The 18,385-nt window shown below is 39.9% G+C and overlaps 1 protein-coding gene and 1 pseudogene across 3 annotated transcripts in view; one reads left to right on the top strand and one right to left on the bottom strand.

The window, feature by feature from the left end:
* Positions 1-18,385, bottom strand: part of LIMS1 (LIM zinc finger domain containing 1) — a 155,719-nt gene that overhangs the window by 104,096 nt on the left and 33,238 nt on the right. The window lies entirely within an intron of this gene.
* Positions 10,474-13,490, top strand: LOC112297572 (large ribosomal subunit protein uL30 pseudogene; annotated as a pseudogene).

Here is an 18,385-nt window from a genome sequence, read left to right as displayed (position 1 = left end):
CATGAATGAGAAGAACTAACATTATTAAAATGAGCACACTACCCAAAAGAATTCACAGATTCAATGTAATTAAAATCAAAATACCAATGGAATTTTTCACATAATTAGAACAAATAATACCCAAATTTATGTGGAATCACTAAAGACCCCAAATAGCCAAAGCAATCTTGATAAAGAATGAAGCTGGAGATATCACATTATCGGATATTAAACTATACTGCAAGGCTATGCTCATCAAAACATCATGGAACTGACATAAAAACAGAAACACAGATCAATGGAACAGAATAGAAAACCTAGAATAAACCCACACCGATATGGTCAATAAATTTATGACCATAAAGGAGGCAGGAATATACAATGGGAAAAGGCAATGTCTCGTCAATAAATGGTGTTTGGAAAACTGGATGGACACATGCAAAAAACTGAAACTGGATCACTTTCTTACACCATACGTAAAAAATAAACTCAAAATGGATAAAAGATTTAAATATAAGATCCAAAACCATAAAAGTACTAAATGAGAACACAGGCAATAAACTCTTTGACAATGCTCTTAATAATATTCTTTAGATATTTCTCCTTGGGCAAGGAAATTTAGAAAACCAGAAATGAATGGGACTATATCACATTAAAAAATTTTTGAACAGTGAAGGAAACCATCACCAAAATGAAAAGACAACTTACTGGATGGAAGAAGATATATGCCAATGATACATCCAATGTGGGGTTAATATCCAAAATATAAGGAACTCATACAAATTACACCCCCCAAAAAACAAACCCCAATCCAAATAAAAAATAGGTAGTGGGCCTGAATAAACATTTAAAAATGGGGAGTGGGCCAATAGACACATGAAAAGATCCTCAATGTCACTAATCATCAGACAAATGCAAACAAAAACCACAATGAGATATCACTGCACACCTACCAGAATGACTAGCATCAATAAATCAACGAACAAGTGTTGGTGAGGATGTGGACAAGAAAATCCTACTACACTGTTGGTGGGACTGTAAACTGGTACAGCTACTATCAAAAACAGTATGGCAGTTTCTAAAAAATTAAAAATAGAACTACCTTACATCTCATAAATTCCACTTCTGGGTATTTATCTGAAGAAATCCAACACCAATTCAAAGGGAGACATGCATTCCTATGTCCACTGTAGCGTTTTTTACAATAGCCATGATACAGAATCAAAGCAATCTAAGAGCTCATCAATACATAAATGGATAAAGAAGTGGTGCATATATGCAATGAAATATCGTTTAGCTGTGAAGAATAAAATCTTGCCATTTGGGACAACATGGATGGACCCAGAGGGTATTATAGGCTAAGTGAAATAAGTCACAGAGAGAAAAAGAAATGCCATATAATTTCATTTACAAGTAGAATCTAAAAAGAAAAAAAAATTAACAAAAAACCCCAAATACAACAGAAACAAACATAATAGATATAGAGAAAATATCGATGTTTTCCAGATGGGAGCAGAATTGGGGGGTGATGGGTGATGAATGGGAAGGGATTAAGAGGTAAAAATTGCCAGTTATAAAGGACAAAGGGGGAAGAACCATAAAATGGGAGTAAAAATAGCCTCTTCAATAAAGGGTGTTGGATCTGGACAGCTACATGCAAAAAAATGAAACTCAACCACCAACTTACGCCACACACAAAAATAAACTCAAGATGGATAAATGATTTAAATATGAGTCACAACACCCTAAAAGTCCTTCAGGAGAACAATGCAGCAATATTTTCACCAATATGTCCCCTAGAGCAAGGGATATAAAGGAAAGAATAAACAAATGGGATCTCATCAAAATAAAAAGCTTCTGCACAGCTAAAGAAAACATCAGTAAAATGAAAAGGGAACCAACCATATGGGAAAATATATTTACAAATGATACCCTGGACAAAGGTTTGAGCTCCAAAATATATAAGTATCTCGCAGGACTCCACTCGAAGACAAACAACTCAATTACAAAATAGGGAAAGGATCTGAACAGACACTTCTCCAAGGAGGACATACAAAGGGCCCAGAGACATATGAAAAGATGTTCAGCATCACTAGCCATCACAGAGATGCAAATTAAAACCACAATGAGATATCACTTCACACCAGTCAGAATGGCATCATAACCAAATCAACAAACAACAAATGTTGGAGACGTTGTGGAGAAAAGGGAACACTAGTGCACTATTGGTGGGAATGCAGACTGGTGCAGCCACTGTGGAAAACAGTATGGAATTCCCTCAGAAAACTAAAAACAGAACTGCCTTTCAATTCAGCAATTCCATTGCTGAGATTACACTCTAAGAATCCCGAAACACCAATTGAAAATAATCTATGCATCCCAACGTTCACAGCAGCACAATTTATAATAGCCAAGATTGGAAACAACCTAAGTGCCCATCATTAAATGAGTGGATCAGAAAACTGTGGTATATTTACACGATGGAATACTACCAAGCAGAAAGAAAGGAGGAGCTCCTATCCTTTCAGACAGCATGCATGGATCTGGAGAGCATTATGCTAAGTGAAATAAGACAGGCGGTGAAATACAAATAACATGTGATCTCACCTATAAGTGGAATCTAATCAAAACAAACAAGCAAGCAAAATACAACCAGAGACATTGAATGAAAGAATAAAGTGACAGTAACCAGAGGGGAGGGGAAAAGGGGGAGGGCGATAACAGGGAAAAAAGGGGAATGGTCATCAAGGAACATATATAAAGGACATGTGGACAAAGCCAAAGGGCGGTAGGGTCGAGTGTGGGAGGTGGGGACGGGTCGGGTTGGGGGGTTGGGGAGTGTGGTGAGGGGAAAATGGAGACAACTGTACTTGAACAAATTAATCAATTAATTAATTTAATTAAATAAGTCATGGGAATGTAAAGTACACTTTGGAAATACAATCAATGACATTGTAGTAACTATGCTTGGTGTCAGATGGGTTGATTGGTGACTTACTGGGATGATTACTTTGTATGACATACAATTGTCTAATCACTATGTTGTACATTTGAAACTAACATAATATTGTATGTCAAGTATAATTAAAAATAAAATAATTTAAAAGACCTTTGAATATATTTTTAAAAAGAAAGAAATCCAATAATTGTTGGTTTGATAAAAAGAAAAAGCTCTGGCTAGAAGCAAATAACCCAGTTCTAAAATTTTCACTTCTAACTATTACTGTACATGCATTAAACCAGTGGTCTGCTGACAAAATAATAGTATTTATAATCAATATTGGTAGGAAAATACTAATAAGTCCACGAAAAGCACTGTTACTTGTCCCGCTTGTCCCTTTACCACCTGTCCAAAGGACAACCAAGGGAAACCTGTATGCACTGCCCCTGGACATTTTAAATTGCTTAATGGACCATATGACATTTGGCCAGTAGATTTTATACAGCTTCCCCTATTTCATGGATGGATATAAGTATATTTTAGTCATGATTTGTATGTTTTTTCACTGGACTGAAACTTTCCCTTGTAAATGAACTACTGCCTCTTCTGTGGCTAGAGTCCTGTTAGAGAAGATTATTCCTGGTTTTTTTGGGGGGAAGATGGCGGCAACATAGGTGGGAGCGGAGTCCACTTCCCCTCAACGCCAGGGAAATACCTAGCTGATCTGAGGAGCAGAGCGAACAGCCAACAGTATTCCAGCATATACGAAGATCAGAGACCAAAGATAGAGGACACTGAAAGATCTGACGGTAAGAAGAGTGCTGAAGGACAATAAGGTCCACGGGACCCAGGACCGCGCGGTACAAGGGCGGCAGAAGCGCCAGCCCTGGCGCAGGGGCTGCGGCAGGAGTCTTGGGAGAGGGCCAGGCTGCGCTGTGAGCAGCCAGGTGCTTGATTAGACCAGGGGGGCTTGAAAAGGAGGAATTTCTCAAAAAGAAAAAGAAAATAGAGACACTCAGGGGCTAATTAGAGAACTCTCGGTAGTAGCCGAGGCCCCTGGCGCCCCTCCCCCTCCACCCCTGGACTGCTACGCTCACCTGAGGTCCGGTCGCGCGCGCGAGCAGATTAGCGAACGGGACCCACACTTGAAACCCCGGAGGGGCGCCCACACCTGAAACCTCCGAGATAATTTGGAGCAGAGTCTAGCTGCTCCACCCACAGGCCCAAAATCTCGGAACCGAGTGCCGCGTGATTCAGTCCCAGGGCGGCCCCGCCCGCCCGAGAGACTCAAGCCCAGGGCGGCTGGATCGGGCCCCCAAGCACAGAGCCTGTGGCTCAGCGGGCTGCGCGCGCTCACCAAGCACAGGGCCGGCTGGGTGCCTGTTTTCTAAATACAAAGCTGCTGGCGAGTGTCCTAACCCCAAGGCGGCTGAATCCGCCACCTGCGCGCCAGCGTTCCAAGCCCTGGCGGCTCTATTGGTCCGCCGGCTGCGCGCTCAGGGCACAAAATAACGTCACAGACCCAAAGCGGCTGGATTCCCCTGCTGCGCGCGCACGCGTCACAAGCCAAAGCAGCTGGATTGGCTGATCAACGGACTGATTGACTGCCAGGGACCACACTTACAAAACAGCGAAGAGTGTGACCCAGGAAGAGAGAAAAGTGAAACCAATCCTTCCAAACACCCCCTCCCGTTGCACAGACAGGACACCAGCAGAAATAACCTGACCGGTTTAAAGCCAACAGAAGGTTGTTTTTTTTTTATCCTTTTTCTTTTTTTTTCCTTTCCCCCTGAATTCCTTCTTCCTCTCTCTTTTTTTCTTTTTTTTCATTCCTTCTTCCTCCCATCCTTTACCATTTTTATGTCTTCTTCCTGCCTTCTTTTATCTATTTCTATGTTTTAATTTTTGCTAAAATTCCTTCTTATCTTGCCTCCGATCTTTCTTTATTCCTTCTTCCCTCCTTCCTTCCTTTCCTCCTTTCCTATTTCCTTTTTCGCTCCTTCCCAACTTTCTTTTGGTTTCTTTTGTGTGTGTGTGTGTTTTGTTTTTTTTTTTTCTTTTCTTTCGCCCCCCCTTTCTCTTTTTCCCACAGGTGAGACAACAAAACCTGGAGTGCTGAAAAGACTAGAGTTAGACCGTGTTAAACACATAAACGTCAGCTCAAGACCAGTGAGCACAGGAGAGTAAGGAGACAGCACCACCGAATCCCACTGGCATTCTACCATAGAAGTTCATATCATAAATCCAGGGAGTCAGAACAAAGCAATTTAAGACGCAGAGGCCAACAAGAAGAACCTCACAAACAATGGGAAGACAAAGAAACAATTCCCAAATGAAAGGAAAGGAGGAAGTCTCAGAAAGAATACTAACCGAAAAAGAGGCAAGTCAACTATCAGATACTGAGTTCAAAGCAATGGTCATCAGGAAACTCACTGAGCTCTCTGAGCTCAAAGAGAACTACCAGAAACTACAAGGAAACTACAATGAACTCACTGCAAACTATATCAACATGAAAAAGGAAATAGAAAATATCAACAAGAGCCAAGCGGAAATGAAGAATACAATTTCTGAATTGAAGAACACAGTAGAAAGAATTAAAAGCAGACTTGATGAAGCAGAGGATCGGATCAGCGAGCTGGAGGATAAAGTAGAAAAAAACACCCAGAAGGAGCAAGAAAAGGAAAAGAGGCTCAGAAAGAATGAAGAGGCAATAAGGGAAATGCAGGACAACATGAAACGTAACAATATCCGTATAATAGGAATACCAGAAGGAGAAGAAGAGCAAGGGATAGAAAACCTGTTTGAAAAAGTAATGATGGAAAATTTCCCTAATCTGAGGAGAGAAAAAGTCACCCAAATCCAGGAAACACAGAGAGTCCCAAGCAAGAGGAACCCAAAGAGACCCACTGCAAGACACATCATAATTAAAATGGCAAATTTCCAAGACAAAGAGAGGATCTTAAAGGCAGCAAGGGAGAAAAAGGAAGTAACATACAAGGGAGCCCCAATAAGGTTAGCAACTGACTTCTCAATGGAAACGCTCCAAGCCAGAAGAGAATGGCAAAAAATATTCCAAGTACTGAGAACCAGAGGCCTGCAACCAAGACTACTTTACCCAGCAAGGCTCTCAATCAAGATAGAAGACCAAATAAAGAGTTTCCCAGACAAAAAAAAGTCTAAAAGAATACAGCTCCATCAAACCAGCTCTGCAAGAGATGCTAAAGGGACTGCTTTAAGGAAAGGAAGGAAAAGAGAAAGACAGAGGAACACAGGTAGGAAATAATGGCAATGAATAACTACCTATCAATAATAACCTTAAACGTAAATGGATTAAATGCTCCAATCAAAAGACATAGAACAGCTGAATGGATAAGAAAACATGACCCACACATATGCTGCCTACAAGAGACCCATCTCAGGACAAAAGACTTACACAGACTGAAAGTGAAGGGCTGGAAACAAATTTTCCAAGCAAACAGACAGGAAAAAAAAGCAGGGGTAGCAATACTCATATCTGACAAAATAGACTTCCAAAGAAGGGCCATAAAGAGAGACCCAGAAGGTCACTTCATAATACTCAAAGGAAGAATCCACCAAGAAGACATAAACATTGTAAATATATATGCACCCAACATAGGAGCACCCAAATACATAAAGAAAATATTGGAGATTTCAAGAAAGATATTGACAGCAACACAATTATAGTAGGGGATTTTAACACCCCACTATCAAAAATGGACAGGTCTTCCAAACAAAAGATCAACAAAGATATTGTGTCACTTAACAATACCTTAGAGGAAATGGACTTAACTGATATATACAGAGCTTTTCATCCCAAAGAAGCAAAATACACGTTCTTTTCAAGTGTCCATGGAACTTTTTCAAAGATAGACCACATGATAGGACACAAAGCAAGCCTCAACAAATTCAAGAAAATTGAAATCATATCAAGCATCTTCTCTGACCACAAGGGTCTGAAACTAGAAACCAACGCCAAGGGTAAAAACCCAAAACACTCAAAAGCATGGAGACTGAATAGCATGCTATTAAACAATGAATGGGTCAAGAACGAGATTAGGGAAGAAATCAAAAACTTCCTGGAAACAAATGAAAACGAACTCACAACAACCCAAAACCTATGGGACACAGCAAAGGCAGTCCTGAGAGGGAAGTTCATAGCAATACAGGCCTACCTTAAGAAGTTAGAAACAGTTCAAACAAACAACCTAACCCTATGCCTACAAGAACTGGAGGAACAACAACAAAGACAGCCCAGAGCAAGCAGAAGGAAGGAAATAACCAAGATCAGAGCAGAACTAAATGACATAGAGACTAAAAGCACAATTGTAAGGATCAATGAATCCAGGAGCTGGTTCTTTGAAAAGATAAACAAAATCGACAAGCCTTTAAGTAGGCTCATCAAAAAGAAAAGAGAGAGGATCCAAATAAACAGAATTAGAAATGAAAGTGGAGAGATTACAACTGATACCACAGAAATACAAAGGATCGTAAGAAATTACTATGAAGACCTGTATGCTAAGAAATTTGAAAACCTAGATGAAATGGACACATTTCTAGAAAAATATAATCTTCCAAAACTGAATGAAGAAGAAGCAGAAAACCTGAACAGACCAATATCAGCAAAGGAAATTGAAGCAGTCATCAAGAAACTCCCATCACACAAAAGCCCTGGACCAGATGGTTTCACAGGAGATTTCTACAAAGCATTTAAGGAAGAACTAACCCCTATCCTTCACAGACTATTCGAAAAAATCCAAACTGATGGAAGACTCCCAAACTCTTTTTATGAAGCCAAAATCATCCTAATCCCAAAACCAGATAAAGACACAACGAAGAAAGAAAACTTCAGGCCAATATCGCTGATGAACATAGACGCTAAAATTCTCAACAAAATATTAGCAAACCGCATCCAGCAATATATTAAAAAGATCATCCACCATGACCAAGTGGGATTCATCCCAGGGATGCAAGGATGGTACAATATTCGCAAATCAATAAACATAATACATCACATCAACAACAGCAAAGACAAAAATCACATGATCATATCAATAGATGCGGAAAAAGCATTTGATAAGATACAGCACCCATTTCTGATAAAAACACTCAGCAAAGTGGGAATAAAGGGAGCAGTCCTCAACATAATTAAGGCCATATATGAGAGACCTACAGCCAACATCACACTCAATGGACAAAAACTTAGAGCTTTCCCACTAAGATCAGGAACTAGACAAGGATGCCCTCTCTCACCACTCCTATTCAACATAGTATTGGAAGTCCTAGCCACAGCAATCAGACAAGAAAAAGCAATAAAAGGCATCCAAATTGGAAAGGAGGAAATGAAACTGTCACTGTTTGCAGACGACATGATAGTGTACATGGAAAACCCTATAGACTCCACTCAAAAACTACTCCACCTAATAAATGAATTTGGCAAAACAGCTGGATACAGAGTCAATACCCAGAAATCAAAGGCATTCCTGTACACCAGCAACGAAACTGCAGAAACAGAAATCAGGAAAAAAATCCCATTCGATATAGCAACAAGAAAAATAAAGTACCTAGGAATAAACCTAACCAAGGAGGTAAAAGACCTGTACTCAGAAAACTACACAACACTGAAGAAAGAAATTAAGGAAGATACAAACAAATGGAAGCATGTACCATGTTCATGGATTGGAAGAATCAACATTATCAAAATGGCCATACTACCCAAAGCAATTTATAGATTCAATGCAATCCCTATTAGAGTACCCATGACATATTTCACAGATATAGAACAAACATTGCAGAAATTCATATGGAACCATAAACGACCTCGAATAGCTGCAGCAATTTTGAGAAAGAAAAACAAAGCAGGAGGGATCACAATACCTGATATCAAACTGTATTATAAGGCCACTGTAATCAAAACAGCCTGGTACTGGCATAAAAACAGGCACATAGACCAATGGAACAGAATAGAGAGCCCAGAAATAAACTCAAGTCTATACGATCAATTAATATTTGACAAAGGAGGCAGGAGCATAAAATGGAGCAAAAACAGCCTCTTCAACAGATGGTGTTGGGAGATCTGGACAGCTACGTGCAAAAAAATGAAACTCGATCACCAACTTACGCCATACACGAAAATAAACTCAAGATGGATAAAAGACTTAAATATAAGCCGTAACACCATAAAAGTCCTTGAGGAAAACATTGGCAGGAAAATCTCAGACATTCCACACAGCAACATCCTCACAGACACATCCCCTAAAGCAAGGGACATAAAGGAAAGAATAAACAAATGGGACCTCATCAAAATAAAAAGCTTCTGCATGGCTAAAGAAAACAGCACCAAATTACAAAGAGTACCAACAGTATGGGAAAACATATTTGCCAACGATACCTCAGACAAGGGCCTGATCTCCAAAATATATAAAGAACTCACACAACTCCACTCCAGGAAGACAAACAACCCAATTAAAAAATGGGCAAAGGACTTGAACAGACACTTCTCCAAGGAAGACATACAGAGGGCCCAGAGACATATGAAAAGATGCTCAGCATCACTAGCCATCAGAGAGATGCAAATTAAAACCACAATGAGGTATCATCTCACACCAGTCAGAATGGCCAACATAAACAAATCCACAAACAAATGTTGGAGAGGATGTGGAGAAAAGGGAACCCTAGTACATTGTTGGTGGGAATGCAGACTGGTGAGGCCACTGTGGAAAACAATATGGAATTTCCTCAGAAAACTAAAAATGGAACTGCCCTTTGACCCAGTAATTCCGCTGCTGGGATTATACCCTAAGAACACTGAAACACCAATCCAAAAGAATCTGTGCACCCCAATGTTCATAGCAGCACAATTTACAATAGCCAAGTACTGGAAGCAACCGAAGTGCCAATCAGCAAACGAGTGGATCCAAAAACTATGGTATATTTACACAATGGAATTCTACGCAGCAGAGAGAAAGAAGGAGCTTATACCCTTTGCAACAGCATGGATGAAACTGGAGAGCATTATGCTAAGTGAAATAAGCCAGGAAGTGAGGGACAAGTACCATATGATCTCACCTTTAACTGGAACATAAGCAATAGAAGAAAAAAGCAAACAAAATATAACCAGAGACATTGAAGTTAAGAACAATCTAACAATAGCCAGGGCGGGGGTGGGGGGTGGGGGCGGGGATAGTGGGAAGAGGGTATTACAGGAACTACTATAAAGGACACATGGACAAAACCAAGGGGGAGGGTGGAGAGGGGGGAGGGAGGTGGGTTCACCTGGGGTGGGGTAGAGGGATGGGGAGAAAAGGCATACAACTGTAATTGCATAACAATAAAAAAAAAGTCTAATACATGAATAATTAAATATATTAATGTTTTCTTTAAAAAAAAACAAGAAGATTATTCCTACCTGGGGGACTCATCTTGAACTCCACTGTGACTGGGGAACCCATTTTACTAGTCAAGGGTTTCAACAAGTCTGTGCTGTTTGGCCAGTTTCACAACAATTTCACTGCTCTTACCTCAGTAATCCTCAAGTTTGATTCAACCTACTAATGGCACTATTTGTAGAGACACTCAAAAACCTTGGCGAAAGCACAGCTGTTGGTCCTCTTGAATCTCAGATCCAATCCCTTTGGAGCTCATGAACTCTCACCTTTTGAGATAATTACAGGATGTTCCATGCATACAGCTCCTGCTCCTTTCAATCCACAGTTGATAAAGGAAAGCATACTTCAATATTGTAAGGCCTGATTACTTTTATTGAAAATAACCATGCTTTGTTAGAGCAATCTTTTCTCAGTATGCTTCAAAGAGATTAAAACTCCAAACACCACACTTTGTTTACTGGAAAAGACATCTCCAAAAGACTCCTTTCAGCCTTGCCAAAAGGGCCCTTACCAGGTACTGCTGAATAACCCCTGTGCCGCTAAACTCAAGGGAGCAAACCCAAGATACACATGTCACACCTAAAGGTGGCACCAAACCCTGAATGGAAATGCATACAGTCTGGTGACCTGAAAGTAAAGCTGTCAAAAATTGAAGCAGTCCTCTTTTCCAGCTGGAACCATGGAGGGTGCAGAAGAGAAGGTTCTTGTTGTGCCAGAAACCCTTAAGCAAAAGCAAAGGAATTTTGCAGAGCTGAAGATCAAGGCCTGAGAAAGAGGTTTGTCCAAAAGATGCTCTGAAAGGCAAGGCTCCTTATCTATGAAAAAACCAAGCACTATCACAAGGAATATGGGTACATGTACAGAAACGAAATTTGAATGGCGAGAATGGCAAGAAAAACTGGCAACTTCTATGTACCCGCAGAACCCAAATTGGCATTTGTTATCAGGATCAGAGGTATCAATGGCATGAGCCAAAAGGTCTGAAAGGTACTGCAGCTTCTTCACCTTCACCAGATCTTCAATGACACCTTTGTTAAGCTCAACAAAGCTTCAACTAACATACTGAGAACTGGGGAATCATATATTACATGGGCTTACCCAACCCTGAAGTCAGTAAATGAAATGATGGATAAGCGTGGTTATGGCAAAATCAACAAAGAGTGAATTGCCCTGACTGATAACACATTGCTTGCTTGATATCTTGGTAAACATGGCATCATCTGCACAAAGATCTGATTCATGAGATCTATACTGTTGGAAAATGCTTCAAAAAAAGCAAACAATTTCTGTGGCCCTTCAAATAATCTTATTTATGAGGTGGAATGAAGAAAAAGACCACCCATTTTGTAGAAGGTGTAGCTGCCGTAAAGAAGGAAGACCATATCAACAGTCTTTTAAAAAGAAATTGAGCCCTGGCTGGTGTGGCTCAGTGGTGTGAGCACCAGCCTGCGAACCAAAGGGTCACCGGTTCGGTTCCTGGTCAGGACACATGCCTGGGTTGCGGGCCAGGTCCCCAGTGGGGGGCACACAAGAGCAACCACACATTGATATTTCCCTCTCTCTCCCTTCCTTCCTCTCTCTCCAAAAATAAATAAATATTTTTTTTTAATGGAAGAATCGAGGTATCTAACATGGTTAAGTTAAACAGTGACTGTTATAAAATTGAAGAAATAAATTAAAAACCCCCAAACTGACAAGCAAATGACACCTTAAGGAGGGAGCTTTCACAAAATGACCAGACCAAGCTTACACAGCTTTTTGTTACTGTTGCTTCATTTCATTTTCTCTTTCTTGGAAGGAAAATACTATTTTCCTCATTTCCCAATCTACTGTGAAAAGGAGACACCTTTTTTTGTTAGAGGTGTCATCAAGAGCTTCAACATCCAAGACATGAACGACCCTTTAGACTGACTGCTTTCAGGTCTCAGCTCCTGTTTTAAAATCATCACATAGAACACTTGTTATGTTGTTTTAATTTTGCTCTGTTATTTTCTTGCTGTTAAGTTCTGCACCTATTGCTTGTCAAATCTGGACACAGTGAATTTCAGACCATATACTTTCCCTTTGATGTAGGATGTGATACCCAGAAGAAGTCCTCTCTGGCTCTAAGAAACAAAGGTTGCTGAAATCAGAAGACTTGACTGCTGTGTTGCTCAGCGATGCTGTCATAGAAGATTGTAATCCAAAGGGGGAAATGTCAAAATTAATGAGAGAATTTAACCAAGAAAGGATTCAGGGGGATCTCTCTGTGTCAGTGGCTCATGAAAACCCTATAGGAAGAACCTTATGGCTGGAACAGGATCACCCCAACTTCCTCCTTCCCACCATAAAAGAACTTCTTTTCTTTTGTCTCCCCATTTCCTCCCCTGCCACTATCATGAGGCTCACCGTGGCTGCAGAACCCAGATTGCAGTCTTATTTTTTCCAGGAATAAATCCTTTTTGCTGAAGGAGTATCTGGCTGGCTTTTCATTTACAGTCAACAGGGCCAAGTGGGATGAGAATAGAAGCAGACCAGTTAAGAACCTATGCAGAAGTCCCAGGAAGAGAGGACAGCTTGAGCTACAGTGGTGACAATGGAAACGGAGAGGAACACTGGTGTGAGGCATTTAGGAAGTAAATAGAGAAGCCAGAGTGATAGACTAGACACAGAGGGGAAGTACAGGAGGCAGTAAGCACTGACAATATTAACATTTCCCCCACATTCTTTTACTCACGTAGCAACAAAACTGACATAGTAAAGCACAGACTGGCCTATACTTCATGTTGCTTTAATCTTGTCCAAAGAAAGGCCAATATTTTAAACTTACTTTGAATCTAAAAATAGTTTTAAAAGAATATTTATAAAGGAAAAGGCCATGACACAAAAATATTCACATCACACAATTATAGAGTTTAAGGCTCTTGACTGTTTGTTTATCTAATCATTATGAACAATAGTGAGGTATGAGTGCCTACCAAACATGTTTTGCATATGATCTCATTTGATTTTCATCTCAATCCTATAAGGCATGTGTCATTATTTTTTCCCATTTTGCAGATGAGGTAACTGACTCTTAAAGCATTTAAATGTCTTCATCATCAAACATAACCAATAAGGGAATGTGCAGAAAAAAACCATGTTTTTTTTGACTCAAACAAATGTTTCTGGTTTATCCACTAACTACATTGTCTCTGGACCCCAAATACTCTGCCCCACCAATCATCAAATGGTCCACCCTGAACTAGAGTTGCCTCTGAACAATAACAAGCCTAACCCAAGAAGCTTCTGGGAAACTCAGGACCATGATAGGCACAAGAGGCTGGAGGACGACGCCCAGACTGGAAAGACTAAATCCATACTTTCTCTCCCTGAAAATGAACCAGAAGTACTCATGTTATGTTCTAGATGAGTATCAAGAGGTTTGGGAGGAGACCCATGATTAGGGAACCTATCTGCGTGGCATGGCAAATGCAGCCCAGGCCCCGACTTGGAAAACCAGTGAGGAGCGAGTCGGCACACAAGACCCAAGCCCACGGGATAGGTTTTCCTATGGGGAATCAGGCATGCATTGTACCTAGGCTGCTTTGAGGCTTGCTTTTTGCTAAAACTCCCTTACCCTGAATTGAGGCAGCAAATGTTTACTGCATATCTTTAAAGTAACTTCCTAAAAATCTATGCTAAAACCCTCAAGGATGGAGTGTAACCAGTTCAACAACTTTTTCCTTTGCATTTGCAAATATCCTTTCTTTGTAGTAATTAGCAACTTCCTCTCCTTTGTTTTCTGTAAAAGGTACCCACCTAAAGTGAACCTGTGCATAGTAAATAAGGACCATCCTCAATGTAATGTGCCCAGAAAAGCAATAAAAGCCTGTCCAGGCAGGGGTAGGGGCCCTCTCTCACTCAGAGAGTGGCCATGACATCCCTTTTACTCCACAGGACTTCTGCAGTCCGTGTGAATTTGTTCGTTGCACCCACAATACATGGACCCTGTGGGCTGGAGTTAGCATCATACTCTTACACAATTCCCACTAATATAGATCTTCGTCTTGAGCTAGTTTTTCCCTATAGGCCTGGAAGAAACAGCCAGTGAAAGAAAGAAGGCAAATTGGTGTTCTTCAATTTAACTGAGTTCCTGGATACTTTAGAGGTGTTTAGGTTCAAATTACCAATGCTGCCTTATTTCCTTTCAGAGTACATGTGAGTACTCAATGTTCCCAAGAGTTCTGGACAAAGAAGAAAAAAGAGGGGCAATATTCTAATGAAAACAAATTTTCTTTATCATAGCAACCATGCTGAAGCCAAGTGTACTGTTAAATAGCAACAGGGAAGCAATGGAAGCAACTGAGATTACACAGAGACTCAGTGTGTGTGGGTGTATTAATAGGCACTGACAATGTGACCAACGCAATTTCAATTCCTTTGAGAACTCATCATACCACAAATTTTAGAGTTTAAGCCATACAAAGAACCACTTGTTTACAATACTTATGCAAAGCAAGGCTGGCAAAGAAGTTGATTCTAAAACATAAAACAAACCAATCACTGTGTAAGAAAAAAAAACAGAATGTAGTTTTATCATGCAATCATGATGTTAAGAAATTCCTGTCGAGGTATAAAACTAACTCATTCAGCCAATAATACACTGATAAACATACTAGAGAAATATGTTTTACTGAATAAAGATTCTCAAAATACAGGTGAAGTACCTGAGAACTTAATGAGACCACTATCATAGAACCAAAGCAAAGAAAGTATTTCTAAGGCACACAGAAGAAAAGATCTATGCATTAATTTTCCCCCAGGGGATCCAGTTTCTTCCCCGAGGCTCACTGATTTAGGAAATAATACCTTTGTCAAGAGCTAGGTTTACTGACTGCTTCCTATGTGTCAGGAACTGTTTTGAGTACTTTGCATGTATTTACCAAATTTATTTCTTATAATGATCCCATGAAGTAAGTACTACTGGTATTATCTACTATTTTAATGAGGAAACTGAGAATTTAAAATCTTCCTTATGCTTGGTTTTAACCATGCTTTTAACTATTACATAACACTGTCTCCTAACAAGAAAATAATGCTAGAACAGAAAAAAGACATTACAAAAGTAATGTAAGATGTTAACAAGAAAGGAAAATGAGGGGTATATGGAGATTTGCTGAACTATCTAAATTTGGAACTTTTGTATAAACCTAAGATTATTCCAAAATAGAGTTAATTTGAAAATTCAAAACTATACTTACACATGGCAACAGAGTTGGTGTCTCCAGTAAGAAATGACAGAACAGAAAATCAGGGAAGAGATTTTCCTCCAAATTAAAGAGATTTAGGGATACCATCCAATGTATTACTGCTTATGAACCTTGTTTACATTCTAGTTACACAAAATAGCTAGAAAATAGTATTCCTGAGACAAGGGGGGAAATTTGAATATGTATAGAGTATAAAATAATGCCAAATAATTATCACTCATTTTGTTAGATGTGAAAAAAGCATGTGGTTATAAGAAAATGTCCACATTATTAGAAACCAAACCTAAAGTATATTGGGAAGAAATGGCCTAATATCTGGGATTTACTTTTAAGCACTTAATTGAGAGAAAATAAAAACCCAAATAACCAAAGAAATCTTGAGAAAGAAGAACAAAGTTGGATGTTTCATGCTCCCTGATTTCAGACTATATTAAAAAGTTATACTCTTTAAACAGCATGGTATTGGCATAAAAACAGACATCAGTGTAACAGAATTGAGAACCCAGAATAAACATCCACAGATACAGTCAGTTAATTCATGATAAAGGCACCAAGAACATGCAAAGGGGAAAGGTCACTCTTTAATAAATGATGTTGGAAAAACTGGACAGCCACATGCAAAAGAATAAAATCAGACTCAAACCATAGACAAAAACTAACTCAAAATGGTTTAAAGACTTGAACTGATGTAAGACCTGAAACTATAAAACTCCTAGAAGACAGGCAGTAAGCTCCTTCATATGGATCTTGGCAATGATTCCTTGGATTTGATATTAACAACAAAGGCATCAAAAACAAAAATAAAAAGTGGGACTACAATAAACTGTAATGCTTTTGCCCAGCAAAGGAAACCATCAACAAAATGAAAGGAAACATACTGAGGGGGAAAATTTTTTTTCTTTTTTTTAAAGTATATTTTATTGATTATGCTACTGCAGTTGTCCCATTTTTTCTGCCTTTATCCTCCTTTGTCCAGTACCCCATTCCCTCCAGCATCACCACCCCCCCTTAGTTCATGTCCATGTGTTGTACATATAAGTTCTTTGGCTTCTTCATTTCTTATACTATTCTTAACCTCCCTCTGTCTACTTTGTACCTACCAATTATGCTTCTTCTTTTCTGTAACTTTCCCCATATTCACCCCCCTATCCCTCCTCTCTGATAACCCTCCATGTGATCTCCATTTCTGTGATTCTGTTTCTGTTCTACTTGCCTGCATAGTTTTTCTATTTTTAGTTTCAGTTATTGATAGTTGTGAGTTTGCTGTCATTTTACTGTTCATAGTTTTAGTTTTATTCTTTTCCTTAGGTAAGCCCCTTTAACATTTCATATAATAAGGGTTTGGTGATGATGAATTCCTCCAACTTGACCTTATCTGGGAAGTACTTCATCTGCCCTTGCATTCTAAATGATAGCTTTGCTGGACAGAGTAATCTTGGATGTAGATCCTTGTTTTTCATGACTCTGAATACTTCTTTGCAGGCCCTTCTTGCCTGTAAGGTTTCTTTTCAGAAATCAGTAGACAGTCTTAAGGGAACTCCTTTGTAGGTAACTCTCTCCTTTCCTCTTGCTGCTTTTAAGATTCTCTCCTTTATCCTTAACCTCGGGTAATTTAATTATGATGTGTCTTGGTGTGTTCCTTTTTGGGTCCAACTTGTTTGGGACTCTCCAAACTTCCTGGACTTGTATATCTATTTCCTTTGCAAGACTGGGGAAGTTCTCTTGCATTATTTCTTCAAATAAGTTTTCAATTTCCTGCTCTTCCTCTTCTTCTGGCACCACTATGATTTAGATATTGGAACGTTTAAAGTTTTCCCAGAGGTTCCTCAGCCTCTCCTCATTTGTTTGAATTCTTGTTTCTCCATTGTGTTCTAGCTGAATGTTTATTTCTTCCTTTTGTTCCAAGTCATTGATTTGAGTCACAGTTTACTTCCCTCAGCTGTTGGTTCCCTGCATATTTTGCTTCGTTTCACTTTGTATATCCTTGACTTCTTTCTTTATTTTGTGTCAGACTCAATCATTTCTGTGAGCATCCCGATTACCAGTGTTTTGAATTCTGCATGTGATAGGTTGGCTGTTCCCTTGTCGCTTAGTTCTTTTCCTGGAGTTTTGATCTGTTGTTTCACTTGGGCCATATTTGTCTCAGTGCACTCGTTACATTGTAAGGGGCAGAACCTTAGGTATTTGCCAGGGAGGAGAAACCCACTTTGCTGTGTTATGGTGCTGTATTTAGGGGAAGGGTCAGAGAGGGAACAATGCTGCTTGCTGGGCTCTTGCCCTGCTTTCAGTCACTTCCCCTGCTTCCCACTAGCAAATTGTGCCCTTTCAGTTATTGCCCTGATGCTGATTCCCCAGTAGGTGGGCTTGTGTATGTTCTAGGACCCTGTGGGCCCCTCCAACAGACTCTCCTACAAGGCTGGCAGTTTCTCCCGCCACCACAACTCCCACAGATTTTTATAGCCAGAGGTTTTGAGGCTTTATTTTCCCACACCAAAACCCTGCGTTGCGCAGTCTGTCTCATACCCCAGTTTTCCTCCTGGTTTGTTATCCTCATGTGAATGTGGAGACGTCCCATCCACCAGCTGCCACCTCATCTACCTTGTCTTCCAGCTGCGGCCTTGCCGCGTATCCCTTCTGCCCAGGCTGCTGGTCTCTACTCCTCCTGCTAATCTGGATGAACATTTCTTCTTTAACTCCTTGGTTATAGGACTTCCACACAGTTCAATTTTCTGGCAGTTTTCTGGTTGTTTTTTGTTTTTAAGTTGTTGTTATCCTTCTTTTGGCTTGCAAGGAAGTAAAGCCTAGCTACCTACACCTCAATCTTGGCC

This window comes from Desmodus rotundus, chromosome 3 (assembly GCF_022682495.2).
Source record: "Desmodus rotundus isolate HL8 chromosome 3, HLdesRot8A.1, whole genome shotgun sequence".
NCBI classification, from domain to species: Eukaryota; Metazoa; Chordata; class Mammalia; order Chiroptera; family Phyllostomidae; genus Desmodus; species Desmodus rotundus.
This window is presented reverse-complemented; position numbering and strand designations above follow the sequence as displayed.